This window comes from Zingiber officinale, chromosome 10A (assembly GCF_018446385.1).
Source record: "Zingiber officinale cultivar Zhangliang chromosome 10A, Zo_v1.1, whole genome shotgun sequence".
In the NCBI taxonomy this organism is placed as follows: Eukaryota; Viridiplantae; Streptophyta; class Magnoliopsida; order Zingiberales; family Zingiberaceae; genus Zingiber; species Zingiber officinale.
Window position 1 is genome coordinate 69,145,785 of NC_056004.1, and position 13,184 is coordinate 69,158,968.

The window sequence follows — 13,184 nt, forward strand, 5'->3', positions numbered from 1 at the left end:
TTTTGGGCAAGCTTTGTTGAGATCCCGGAAATCAATGCATACTCGCCATTTGTTTCCAGGCTTAGAGACTAACACTACATTAGCTAGCCAACTTGGAAATTGTACTTCCCTGATGTAGCCAGCTTCCATAAGTTTAGTTACTTCTTCTTTGATAATCTGGTTTTGTTCCGTGCTAAAACTCCTTTTTCTTTGCATGACCGGGCGGGCATCTGGGAAGGCATGCAGGGAATGCTCAATGACTGTAGGAGAAACGCCCGAGACTTCTTTGGGCGTCCAGGCAAATACATCATTATTCTTCTTCAGGCATTGCACCAATTCGACTTTCAGAGCAGGATCAAGATCAGCCGCAATATATGTAGTTGCTTCAGGCCGTCTGGCCTGGATCTGAACTTCTTCCTTCTCTTCATAAACTAGGACGGGCTGCTTCTCCCGAATGGCATTAACTTCCATTCTTTTAATCTTCCGGGCAGTGTTAGCTTCATTCCGAATTATTTCCACATAACATTTTCGAGCTGTCTTCTGATCACCTCGCACCTCCCCGACATGGTCATCCACAGGAAATTTAATCTTCTGACAAAAAGTAGAAACGACTGCCCTAAACTCGTTTAAGGCGGGTCGACCCAGTATCACGTTATAAGAGAATGGAGCATCTACTACCATAAAATAAGATCTTCTTGTTCTCATCAGAGGCTCTTCTCCCAGAGATATGGCCAACTTTATTTGGCCCAGCGGTTGTACTTTGTTGCTTGTGAATCCATATAGAGGAGTAACGATCTGTTGAAGTTTACTCGGATCGATTTGCAATTGATCGAAAGCCTTCTTGAATATAATATTGACAGAACTGCCTGTGTCTATGAAGGTACGAGCAATGGCGTAGTTGGCTATCACAGCTTTGATGATCAGGGCATCATCATGGGGTATTTCTATCCCCTCAAGATCTCTTGGCCCAAAACTTATTTCAGGACCGGCCGCTCGTTCCATGCTACATCCCACAGCATGAATTTCTAGTCTTCGAGCATGTGCTTTTCTGGCTCTATTAGAATCCCCATCAGTGGGTCCACCCGTAATCATATTGATATTGCCCCGAGCAGCATTGTTCCTGTTTTCTTCCTGCCGAGTCGTCACAACTTCAGAGGGTGCTTTCTCTGACACTTGGCTGGTACCGGCAGGGACTGGTATTGCCTCCTGTCGAGGCTCGACCGGGCGATATTCCAGTTTGAGTGGACTTTGCTGCCTGGGGTACTGCTGTCGGTAATAGTTCTGCCTCTGATAACGCTCCCTATTAGCTCGTTTATTTCTTAAAACAAAACAGTCTTCAATATGATGACTGCTAGTTTTATTATAAGTGCACCATCTCCTTGGTGCCTCTGGTTGTATCTCCACATGTTGTACAGCTTGTGGACGATACTCTGGTTGTCGATGAGGTGGATGAGTTATTCTAGGCCCTCTTGGTTGAGGCACAGGGGCCAGAGCTTTCTCCTTAACTTGGGTAGGAGAAGAGGTAACACCCTCCTTTCTACGAGCAGCTTGAGCTTCTTCCACATTAATGAACTCGGTGGCACGCTCAATCAAGGAATCAAAATTAACAGGGGGATTCCTTACTAAATCTTTAAAGAAATCATTATCATTTAAACCTTGAGAGAAAGCGCTAACTAATATTTCAGTGGTAGCATTAGGTACATCAATAGCTACCTGATTGAATCTTTTGATGTATGCTCGGATGGACTCTTTAGATGCTTGCTTAATTGAAAACAGGCTCCAAGGAGTCTTATGATACCTTTTGTTGCTGGAGAAATGGTGCAAAAAGACTTTCTTGAAATCCTTAAATTTCCGAATAGACTTCTCTGGCAATCTCTTGAACCAGCGCTGTGTAGCTCCTCCGAGGGTAGTGAGAAACATCCGACACTTCACCCCGTCAGAGAATTGTTGTAATAATGCTACATTCTCAAATTTCAATAGATGATCTTCTAGATCTGTTGTTCCAGTGTATTCCCCGATCTGAAGATTTTGATACCGCTTAGGAAGCGGATCATCTAGTACACTTTGAGAGAATGAGGAGATGACCTTCTCTGGTGAGCTATCACTAGTTATCATTTTAATCTTACGCTTTTCTCTATCTGGTGCTTCACCATAGGATTCTTGGAACACGGGCCTCTTGCCCCCTTGATCCATGGGAGTGCGAAGAAAGGCTCGTGGATGCCTCGTCAGAGAAACAGCAGCTGGAGGAAAATAAGCATGTTCTTCTTCTTCCAGCTCCTTTCCTTTCCGATGCTCGGTAGTCGATATTGCTGGATTATGAGCTGTTGGTAGAGTAGCTCCGGTGTGGGCTTGAAGTTGTTGTTGCTGCTATTGTAAAGCTTTCTGAACGTGAGAATTGATGAGGAAATCCAAATCCTCACGATTGATAGTGAGTAGGTTTGATTTTCCGGCTTCTTCCATCCTGTAGTCTCAGATTCAGGTGAAGTTTCCCACAGATGGATCCAAATTTGATCCTGTCTGAGAAGCTGGGTAGGACGGAGATCCGGAAGAAGGAAACCCACTGCGCCGATGAAGAATAATGTCCGCAGAATATCGATCTGAGAAATCCAAAGCGGATCAGGAAAGATAGAGTCACCAAGAGTCCTCCTCGCACGAAGACCCGATGACGAAGAAGAAATCCAAATTGGAAGAGAAAAAACCCAGATCCTAAGCTTCCAAGACTCCCTGTGCACAAGAGACCAACCAACACTATCGTCAGTGACCTAAGACCGGGGTGGGAATCCCTGGCTAGGCCCTCCGACGCTCAAGTCAGTAATCTCTCTTGGTGTGGAAGAAGAAGGAAGAAGATGAACAATAGTTGAAAAATTAGGGTTATGAATGTGCGCAATGATGTGAACTTACCTTGCCAACGGAGAGGATTCCCCCTTTTATACCACTTCATATAACCTCCGTAGTCATGAAGTGGATCCCGGTTTGTTAGAGTTTGTTATGAGATGACGTCAGCTCTGTACTTGTAGTAAATGACTTTTAAGGAATCTTTCTTGTACCCCAGATGTACCTCCTTTGTCGTTTAGCACCTACAAAATAATCTTAAAGCACATTTCCCACCGAAATATATAACACCTGTCATGTGGCTACATATTGCAGATATCCTCATTAATTATCCTATTTGAAATATTTATCTCTATTCTTTCTTATGAGGCTTCTGTCCACGCCCTTATATGTTATTTATCCTACCTGGCAATAGGCCATATTTTATCAAGTATTTTTCCAAGGTTTTGGTCGACCTGGCTTATATTAACCTTCCTTCTTCAGGGCATGTCGTGATCGATACTATTCTACCTGCTTCAGAAGTATCTCCCGACCGATATTAGCCTACCTCCTTTGAGGTATGTAGATCTTCCTTCTGGGAAGCATGTTTCGGTCGATATAGATTTACTTCTTATTGAGGTATGTCCCGGCCGATATTAGCCTACCTCATTTGAGGTATATAGATCTTCCTCCTGGGAAGCATGTTTCGGTCGATATAGACTTACTTCTTATTGAGGTATGGCCCGGCCGATATTAGCCTACCACCTTTGAGGTATATAGATCTTCCTCCTGGGAAGCATGTTTCGGTCGATATAGACTTACTTCTTATTGAGGTATGTCCCGGCCGATATTAGCCTACCTCCTTTGAGGTATGTAGATCTTCCTTCTGAGAAGCATGTTTCGATCGATATAGACTTACTTCTTATTGAGGTATGTCCCGGCCGATATTAGCCTACCTGTAATACCCACTAAGCATGTAAGATAAATATATGAATGTGAGATTTTTCCTTAGAAAAATAATAGGAAGTGAGTTGAAGCAAAAAGAAATAAAATGAAATAAAAAGAAGAGGAGGTCAAGGATTGAACCATGAACCTCTTATATTATATTTCATAGAATTAATTAGTAGAAACCAATTGGGATAGAGAGAAGATATTGATAGCAAAGGAGGGAAACTCTTGACAAAGGTAAGAGTAAAAGCTAGCCAAAAGAAAACAAGAAAGGAGCAAGAGAAAGGCAACTTGCCTTCCTCCCTTTCTCTCCTTCTTCCTCTTTGTTGTTGCTAAAAATTTAAAGAGGGAATTAAGAGGATTCAATCCCCCTTATTTCATCATGAACGGTAAGAATAAATGAATAAATAAAATAAATAGGAAATAGGAAAAAAAAAAAAGAGGCTAAGGGAGAAGGAAAGCAAAAATCAATTTTGCTACCTCTTCCCCCTTAACATAAAAGGGAGCAAGAAAAGAGAAGGTTATTTTTCTCTCATTTTCTCTCATTCTTCCTCTCCCTCACCGAAACCATCAGTCCCCTCTCCTCCATCTTCGGCCCCAAAGCCAAGGTTTTCTCCTAAGAAAGCCTAAGATACAAGGAGGACTAAGCAAGGGAATCAAGGGAAAGGAACTAGAAGAAGAGGCTACTTCTTCCATCACCATACCTTAGATCCACAAGCGAAAAGGATGTAAGCTTCCCCTCACCTGTGGTACAAGGCTTTTTATGTGATTTTCGGATTTTATAAGGATTAGAAAACCTAGGAAGGAATTTAATAAAAATTCGGCCAAAGAAAGGGTTTTCAAATCTAGGAAGGTTTAAACAAGTCCTTATTTCATGATATTTTTCTATGCTATGTAGGAAGGATTTTCTTCATGTTTTTATACCTAAATGATGCTTGATCAGAGGAGTACCTAACCCTAGAATTTCGGCCAAAAATATTTTAAAGAGGTTAGGGAAAATATTGTGTAACCAAACTAATGCAAGATTCTCTCCATGAACTATTAAGGATCTTTTATTGGTTTTCTTGCTTAAAAGTTACTTGGAACCAAAAGAAATCCATTTATATGTTTCGGCCAAGAAAAGGGCTTAGGGTTAGGAAGACCTTTAAATTTTAAATAACCATGTTTGTAAGATAGAATATAGAGTTTTCTTAAAGAATTGCATGTTGAACATTGCTAGAAATTCATGAACTCTTATTTTTTATTTTCGGCCATGATAAGATGGATAGTTAGAAGCTCTTAAACAAAATTCTAATATGCTCAAGACCTCTGTGATATTATGATATGAAAGTTGTTTAATGTTCTTATGTTTAAATTGAGTATAGGAAAATTAGTTACATGATATATGACATGTGGGATCACAAGGGTCCTAGCTTGTTTATGAACCAACTTTGTATATAATGTTCTTAGTAATTTTTGCCATGAAACTTACTTAGGTTTCCATGCTTTAGGCCACTTAAAACCTAGTTTAAAGAATGGTAGGTTTCGGCCATGAGGAAAAATAAAAGAAAAAGGGAAAGAAACCTAGGAATCCTAAGACACAATTCACATGTATGTTTATTATGCTTGTCTTTATACATGCTATGAAACTTGTATGAATTCTTATGCTTTTAGGCTATTTGAAGCAAGTTTATATACTGTTGAGTTTTGGCCAAGTAGGGTTTAAAAGACCTAGAGGCCTTAGAAATGAAACCAAATGTGTTAAAAGTGCCTCTTATGAAAATAGGATAATGTGTTGATTGTGTCACATGCTTGTAAAATTTTTCCATGACCTAAATGGACTATTGTATGCTTCGGCCATGAAGGAATAGATACCCTAGAAACCCTAGAACAAGAATTAAATATGCTTATGTCACTTTACATGGAATATGATAAGTAGAAAGATAAAGTTCCCATGCTATATGTTGTTTAATGACCTAATTGAGGCTAGGGTAAGTTTCGGCCATACATGTTGTATAATGTTTTGTTATGAATTTATACATGATGTTAGTTCAAGTTCACATGCTTGTATGTTTGTTTTTAGCCCTCATGAACACTTGTTAAAAGTTTGACTATGACATATGTTAAGGGCTTGAAGGACTTAGGAACTAGCTCATTATGCTTACTATGTTACTTGGAAAAAAAGCTATAAATGTGGTTTAAGGTTTCCATACTTTCATGACATTTGGGACCTTGTTTATATACTGATAGGGTTCGGCCACATGAGTTTAAGGACTTGGAGAACTTAGAAACCAAGTAAATCATACTTATAATGCTTCCTATGAAATTCATGTAATGATAATTTAGGTTTCACATGCTTGGAGGTTGTTTTTACCTAAATTGAGACCTAATGGGGTTCGGCCATGATAGGAACCCAAGGGTTTAGGAAGCTTAGAACCCAAGTTAACTATGTTACTATGTTTCTTATGATAGTATAATCACATGATACACCCTTATGCTTAACCATGTATGCTTGTGATTTATACCTTTTTATGATATGATATGTGGATAGAGATATGCATGTTTTATGATATGATATGTGTTTAGAAATATGCATGCTTTGATGATATGTTATGTGCTTAGAATATGCATGCTTGATGGTATGCTATATGCTTAGAATATGCATGTTTTTATGATATGATATGTGTTTAGAAATATGCATGCTTTGATGATATGTTATGTGCTTAGAATATGCATGCTTGATGATATGCTATATGCTTAGAATATGCATGCTTTTTAAGATATGCTATGTGGAAGGAAATATGCATACTTTGATGATATGCTATGTGCTTAAAATATGTATGCTTTTATGATATGCATGTTAATATGATGTATGCCTAAGTGATGCATACTTTTATATGATATATGCCTAAGTGATGCATACTTTTATGACATGATATATACCTAAGTGATGCATACTTTTATATGATGTATGCCTAAGTGATGCATACCTTTATGACATGATGTATGCCTAAGTGATGCATACTTTTATATGATGTATGCCTAAGTATGATGTATGATATGTATAAGTATGACATGTATTTTACTTTGAATGGCTTGTACCAAAAGGGTGGCTCTCGCCTAGGTCGAATTCGAGCCAAGGGTGGGCTCCTTACGTGCCCCTAGGTCGAGCTACGGGCCTAGTTTCCTAGTAGGATCAAGACTAGCTACCTTGGATCTACTTAGGATGCGCGCATTATGTATGTATGTGGTACTAAGCCGGGATCCCCAATATGTTGATATTATGTTCAAGTATATATGTAAGAAGAAATGGTTTTAAAGATCATGAGACATACACATGTTTTTCGGATACATGTTTTCAAAATCATATTGCATATACTTTATGATCATGTTGTGATAATGCTATGATTTATGATATGCCATGATTAGATATGACTATGATATGTTTCATGTTATGCTTTAAGGGATTAGATGCCATGATTAGATATGATTATGTTATATTTCATGCTATGCTTTAAGAGATGATATGCCATGACTAATTATGATTTTGTTATGTTGCATGATATGATTAAAGAGTATGATATGTTATGCCATGACTAGTTGAGATTATGTTATGTTGATATATTCTTTGATTATGTAATGATTTTTGGTTTTAGTGAGTAGGAAAGGAACTTACTGAGCCATGAGTGCTCACATCTTACTTTCCTTGTACCGCAGATAAAGGAAAAATCTGGATGTGCTAAAGGAGTAACAGGAGAGGCAAGGAGATGTGTGTGGCTGTGGCTAGGCAACCCAATAAGAACCTGCTTTAAGAACTTTTAAGAATTACGCTTTGGTTTCATAAATTGTAGTACTAAATGGGTGACTTGATGTTATGTTCCTATTTATCTTGTTATCATGTTATGGAAACCATATTAGTGTAGTTCGGATATGCAAACAAAAGAAAAGTTTTTATTAATCTAAGAAAAATTATTTTAAGTCTTCCGCTGTAATATGTACGTAGAGTATCGTAGCCCCGTCCCTTAGGGTTAGCAGGGAGGGCGGGCGTTACAGGTTGGTATCAGAGCCAGGTTATTGCCAGCTCACTACACACACATCAAGCCTCCTACCTGCCGCTCCAAGTAAGAATGTTTATGCTAAATTTACTTGTTATATGCTTATGTTTAATTTTCTTGTTACATGTTTATGCTTAATTTTCATGATTATATGACTTATGTTCTATTTTTTTTTCTTTCTTGTTATATTGCCTATGCTTCATTTTCTTTACTACATTGCTTATGCTTTATTTCCTTATGTTACATTGTTTGTCATTATATTCCTTATTTTTCCTTATGTTGTTTATGCTTTAGTTTCATGTTCTACTTGCTTATGCTTTATTCTATACTTTTAGTTATAAATTAGATTAGGATTACATATTGGTAGGTTAGGAATAATACCAGAACAAATAGATAGAAACAAAACAATAGGTTAGATTGGCTAAAAACGATAACCACTTACACTAGTCTATTTGTCCTTATTTAGATAAACATGGTTAGGACACGCAATGCCCGAACCGGAGGAACAGTGACTCCACCAGATCTGACACAGGTAGTCGCGCAGGACTCTAGCATCGATCGCGAGAGCAAGCCGGTGATCACTACCTTAATGGGTCAAGAAGGCAACCACACCCACCGGTGAATCCACCACTGTACAGCCACCTTGACAAGCTGCGTGCTACCCTCCGATGGTCCGACAAGAGGCCTATCTCGAGGCAAAGGTTTAAGCCAAGCATTCTCGGAAGCTGAACTATGGGATGCGCAGTCTGGCTCAAACTGGAGAACATAATGGAATTGGATTGGCCTCAACACCGAAGAGTCAAGGTCTCTGCGTCGTTCATTCCAAGATGCCGGATGTGGTGGGAGTAAAGGAGAAAAGACAATACCAAAGCCGTGGACAGACTGATGAAGTCTGCACACTTTTGGCGATCAAGATGACTTATTCAACTGAACAACTAGCTCAACTATATGTTAAGGAAATCGCAGATTACATGGTATCCCTAAGACCATTATTTTCGATAGAGACGACGCTTGTCTCGCACTTTTGGAGTGTATGGCCCGACGAAGTTGTTGTTTGTGCCTTCCACCCATGTGATGGCGATGAGAAGAGTAAATCAAATATTGGAGGATATGTTAAGAGCTTGTGCCTGATTCTGAGGCCGAGTGAATATTTATACTGGCAGGTCGCCTACAATAATAGCTACCAAGCTACTATTGGAATGGCACCTTACGAAGCTCTATATGGAAGTGTAGATCTCCTATATGCTGTATGAAAGTGGTGAAAGAAGGAAATGGGTTCCGAACGGAACTTATTGAAGACACCACCCGAGCTATACAAAAGATCGAAACTGCTCAGAGTCGGCAGAAGAATTATGCCGATAAACGGCGCAGACTGCTAGAATTCAACATCGGAGACTTGGTATTCCTTAAAGTAACCCCCATGAAAGGGATAATGAGGTTCAGAAAGAGGAGCAAGCTAAGCCCACGATACGTAGGACCGTATCGGATTTTGGAAAGATTGGGCCAAGTTGCATACAGACTAGAACTACCTTCAGACATGACCGCCATTCACAACGTGTTCCATGTATCGATGCTCAAGAAATGTACTCCCAGCACAGTCAAGTGATTGAGCCTTAGTCGGTACAGGTGCAGGAAGACCTGAGTTACGAAAGTAAACCCATCCAGATTCTGGACCGAGAAATAAAGAGGTTAAGGAACAAAGAAATACCCTTAGTAAAGGTCTTGTGGCGGAATCAACGATTCGAAGAAGCCACCAGGAGCGAGGACGATATGAAACAAAAGTACCCGGAGCTATTTTAAAGTTCGAGGATGAACTTTTTATGAGGTACGGGGTACTGTAATACCCACTAAGCTTGTAAGATAAATATATGAATGTGAGATTTTTCCTTAGAAAAATAATAGGAAGTGAGTTGAAGTAAAAAGAAATAAAATGAAATAAAAAGAAGAGGAGGTCAAGGATTGAACCATGAACCTCTTATATTATATTTCATAGAATTAATTAGTAGAAACCAATTGGGATAGAGAGAAGATATTGATAGCAAAGGAGGGAAACTCATGATAAAGGTAAGAGTAAAAGCTAGCCAAAAGAAAACAAGAAAGGAGCAAGAGAAAGGCAACTTGCCTTCCTCCCTTTCTCTCCTTCTTCCTCTTTGTTGTTGCCGAAAATTTAAAGAGGGAATTAAGAGGATTCAATCCCCCTTATTTCATCATGAATGGTAAGAATAAATAAAATAAATAGGAAATAGGAAAAAAAAAAAAAAGAGGCTAAGGGAGAAGGAAAGCAAAAATCAATTTTGCTACCTCTTCCCCCTTAACATAAAAGGGAGCAAGAAAAGAGAAGGTTATTTTTCTCTCATTTTCTCTCATTCTTCCTCTCCCTCACTGAAACCATCAGTCCCCTCTCCTCCATCTTCGGCCCCAAAGCCAAGGTTTTCTCCTAAGAAAGCCTAAGATACAAGGAGGACTAAGCAAGGGAATCAAGGGAAAGGAACTAGAAGAAGAGGCTACTTCTTCCATCACCATACCTTAGATCCACAAGCGAAAACGATGTAAGCTTCCCCTCACCTGTGGTACAAGGCTTTTTATGTGATTTTCGAATTTTATAAGGATTAGAAAACATAGGAAGAAATTTAAGAAAAATTCGGCCAAAGAAAGGGTTTTCAAATCTAGGAAGGTTTAAACAAGTCCTTATTTCATGATATTTTTCTATGCTATGTAGGAAGGATTTTCTTCATGTTTTTATACCTAAATGATGCTTGATCAGAGGAGTACCTAACCCTAGAATTTCGGCCAAAAATATTTTAAAGAGGTTAGGGAAAATATTGTGTAACCAAACTAATGCAAGATTCTCTCCATGAACTATTAAGGATCTTTTATTGGTTTTCTTGCTTAAAAGTTACTTGGAACCAAAAGAAATCTATTTATATGTTTCGGCCAAGAAAAGGGCTTAGGGTTAGGAAGACCTTTAAATTTTAAGTAACCATGTTTGTATGATAGAATATAGAGTTTTCTTAAAGAATTGCATGTTGAACATTGCTAGAAATTCATGAACTCTTATTTTAGATTTTCGGCCATGATAAGATGGATAGTTAGAAAAGCATAAACAAAATTCTAATATGCTCAAGACCTCTGTGATATTATGATATGAAAGTTGTTTAATGTTCTTATGTTTAAATTGAGTATAGGAAAATTAGTTACATGATATATGACATGTGGGATCACAAGGGTCTTAGATTGTTTATGAACCAACTTTGTATATGATATTCTTAGTAATTTTTTCCATGAAACTTACTTAGGTTTCCATGCTTTAGGCCACTTAAAACCTAGTTTAAAGAATGGTAGGTTTCGGCCATGAGGAAAAATAAAAGAAAAAGGGAAAGAAACCTAGGAAGCCTAAGACACAATTCACATGTATGTTTATTATGCTTGTCTTTATACATGCTATGAAACTTGTATGAATTCTTATGCTTTTAGGCTATTTGAAGCAAGTTTATATACTGTTGAGTTTCAGCCAAGTAGGGTTTAAAAGACCTAGAGGCCTTAGAAATGAAACCAAATGTGTTAAAAGTGCTTCTTATGAAAATAGGATAATGTGTTGATTTTGTCACATACTTGTAAAATTTTTCCATGACCTAAATGGACTATTGTATGCTTCGTCCATGAAGGAATAGATGCCCTAGAAACCCTAGAACAAGAATTAAATATGCTTATGTCACTTTACATGGAATATGATAAGTAGAAAGACAAAGTTCCCATGCTATATGTTGTTTAATGACCTAATTGAGGCTAGGGTAAGTTTCGGCCATACATGTTGTATAATGTTTTGTTATGAATTTATACAGGATGTTAGTTCAAGTTCACATGCTTGTATGTTTGTTTTTAGCCCTCATGAACACTTGTTAAAAGTTTGACTATGACATATGTTAAGGGCTTGAAGGACTTAGGAACTAGCTCAATATGCTTACTATATTACTTGGAAAAAATGCTATAAATGTGGTTTAAGGTTTCCATGCTTTCATGACATTTGGGACCTTGTTTATATACTGATAGGGTTCGGCCACATGGGTTTAAGGACTTGGAGAACTTAGAAACCAAGTAAATCATACTTATAATGCTTCCTATGAAATTCATGTAATGATAATTTAGGTTTCACATGCTTGGAGGTTGTTTTTACCTAAATTGAGACCTAAGGGGGTTCGGCCATGATAGGAACCCAAGGGTTTAGGAAGCTTAGAACCCAAGTTAACTATGTTACCATGTTTCTTATGATAGTATAATCACATGATACACCCTTATGCTTAACCATGTATGCTTGTGATTTATACCTTTTTATGATATGATATGTGGATAGAGATATGCATGTTTTATGATATGATATGTGTTTAGAAATATGCATGCTTTGATGATATGTTATGTGCTTAGAATATGCATGCTTGATGATATGCTATATGCTTAGAATATGCATGTTTTTATGATATGATATGTGTTTAGAAATATGCATGCTTTGATGTTATGTGCTTAGAATATGCATGCTTGATGATATGCTATATGCTTAGAATATGCATGCTTTTTATGATATGCTATGTGGAAGGAAATATGCATACTTTGATGATATGCTATGTGCTTAAAATATGCATACTTTTATGAAGTGATGTATGCCTAAGTGATGCATACCTTTATGACATGATGTATGCCTAAGTGATGGATACTTTTATGACATGATGTTTGCCTAAGTGATGCATACTTTTATATGATGTATGCCTAAGTAATGCATACCTTTATGACATGATGTATGCCTAAGTGATGCATACTTTTATATGATGTATGCCTAAGTGATGCATGATTGTATGATGTATGATATGTATAAGTATGACATGTATTTTACTTTGAATGGCTTGTACCAAAAGGGTGGGCTCCTTACGTGCCCCTAGGTCGAGCTACGGGCCTAGTTTCCTAGTAGGATCAAGACTAGCTACCTTGGATCTACTTAGGATGCGCGCATTATGTATGTATGTGGTACTAAGCCAGGATCCCCAATATGTTGATATTATGTTCAAGTATATATATGTAAGAAGAAATGGTTTTAAAGATCATGAGACATACACATGTTTTTCAAAATCATATTGCATATACTTTATGATCAGTGATCATTAATGCTATGATTTATGATATGCCATGATTGTGTAGATAGATCATGATATGTTATGTTATATACAAGCTGATGTATGATATGATATGATGTTATGATATATTTCATGCTATGCTTTAAGAAATGATATGCCATGACTAATTATGATTTTGTTATGATTAAAGAGTATGTTATGGAAAGGAACTTATTATGCTCATGAGTGATAAGGATGTAGCCATGGATAAAGGAAAAAGCACTAGATAGAGCTAAAGGAGCAGGGAAGG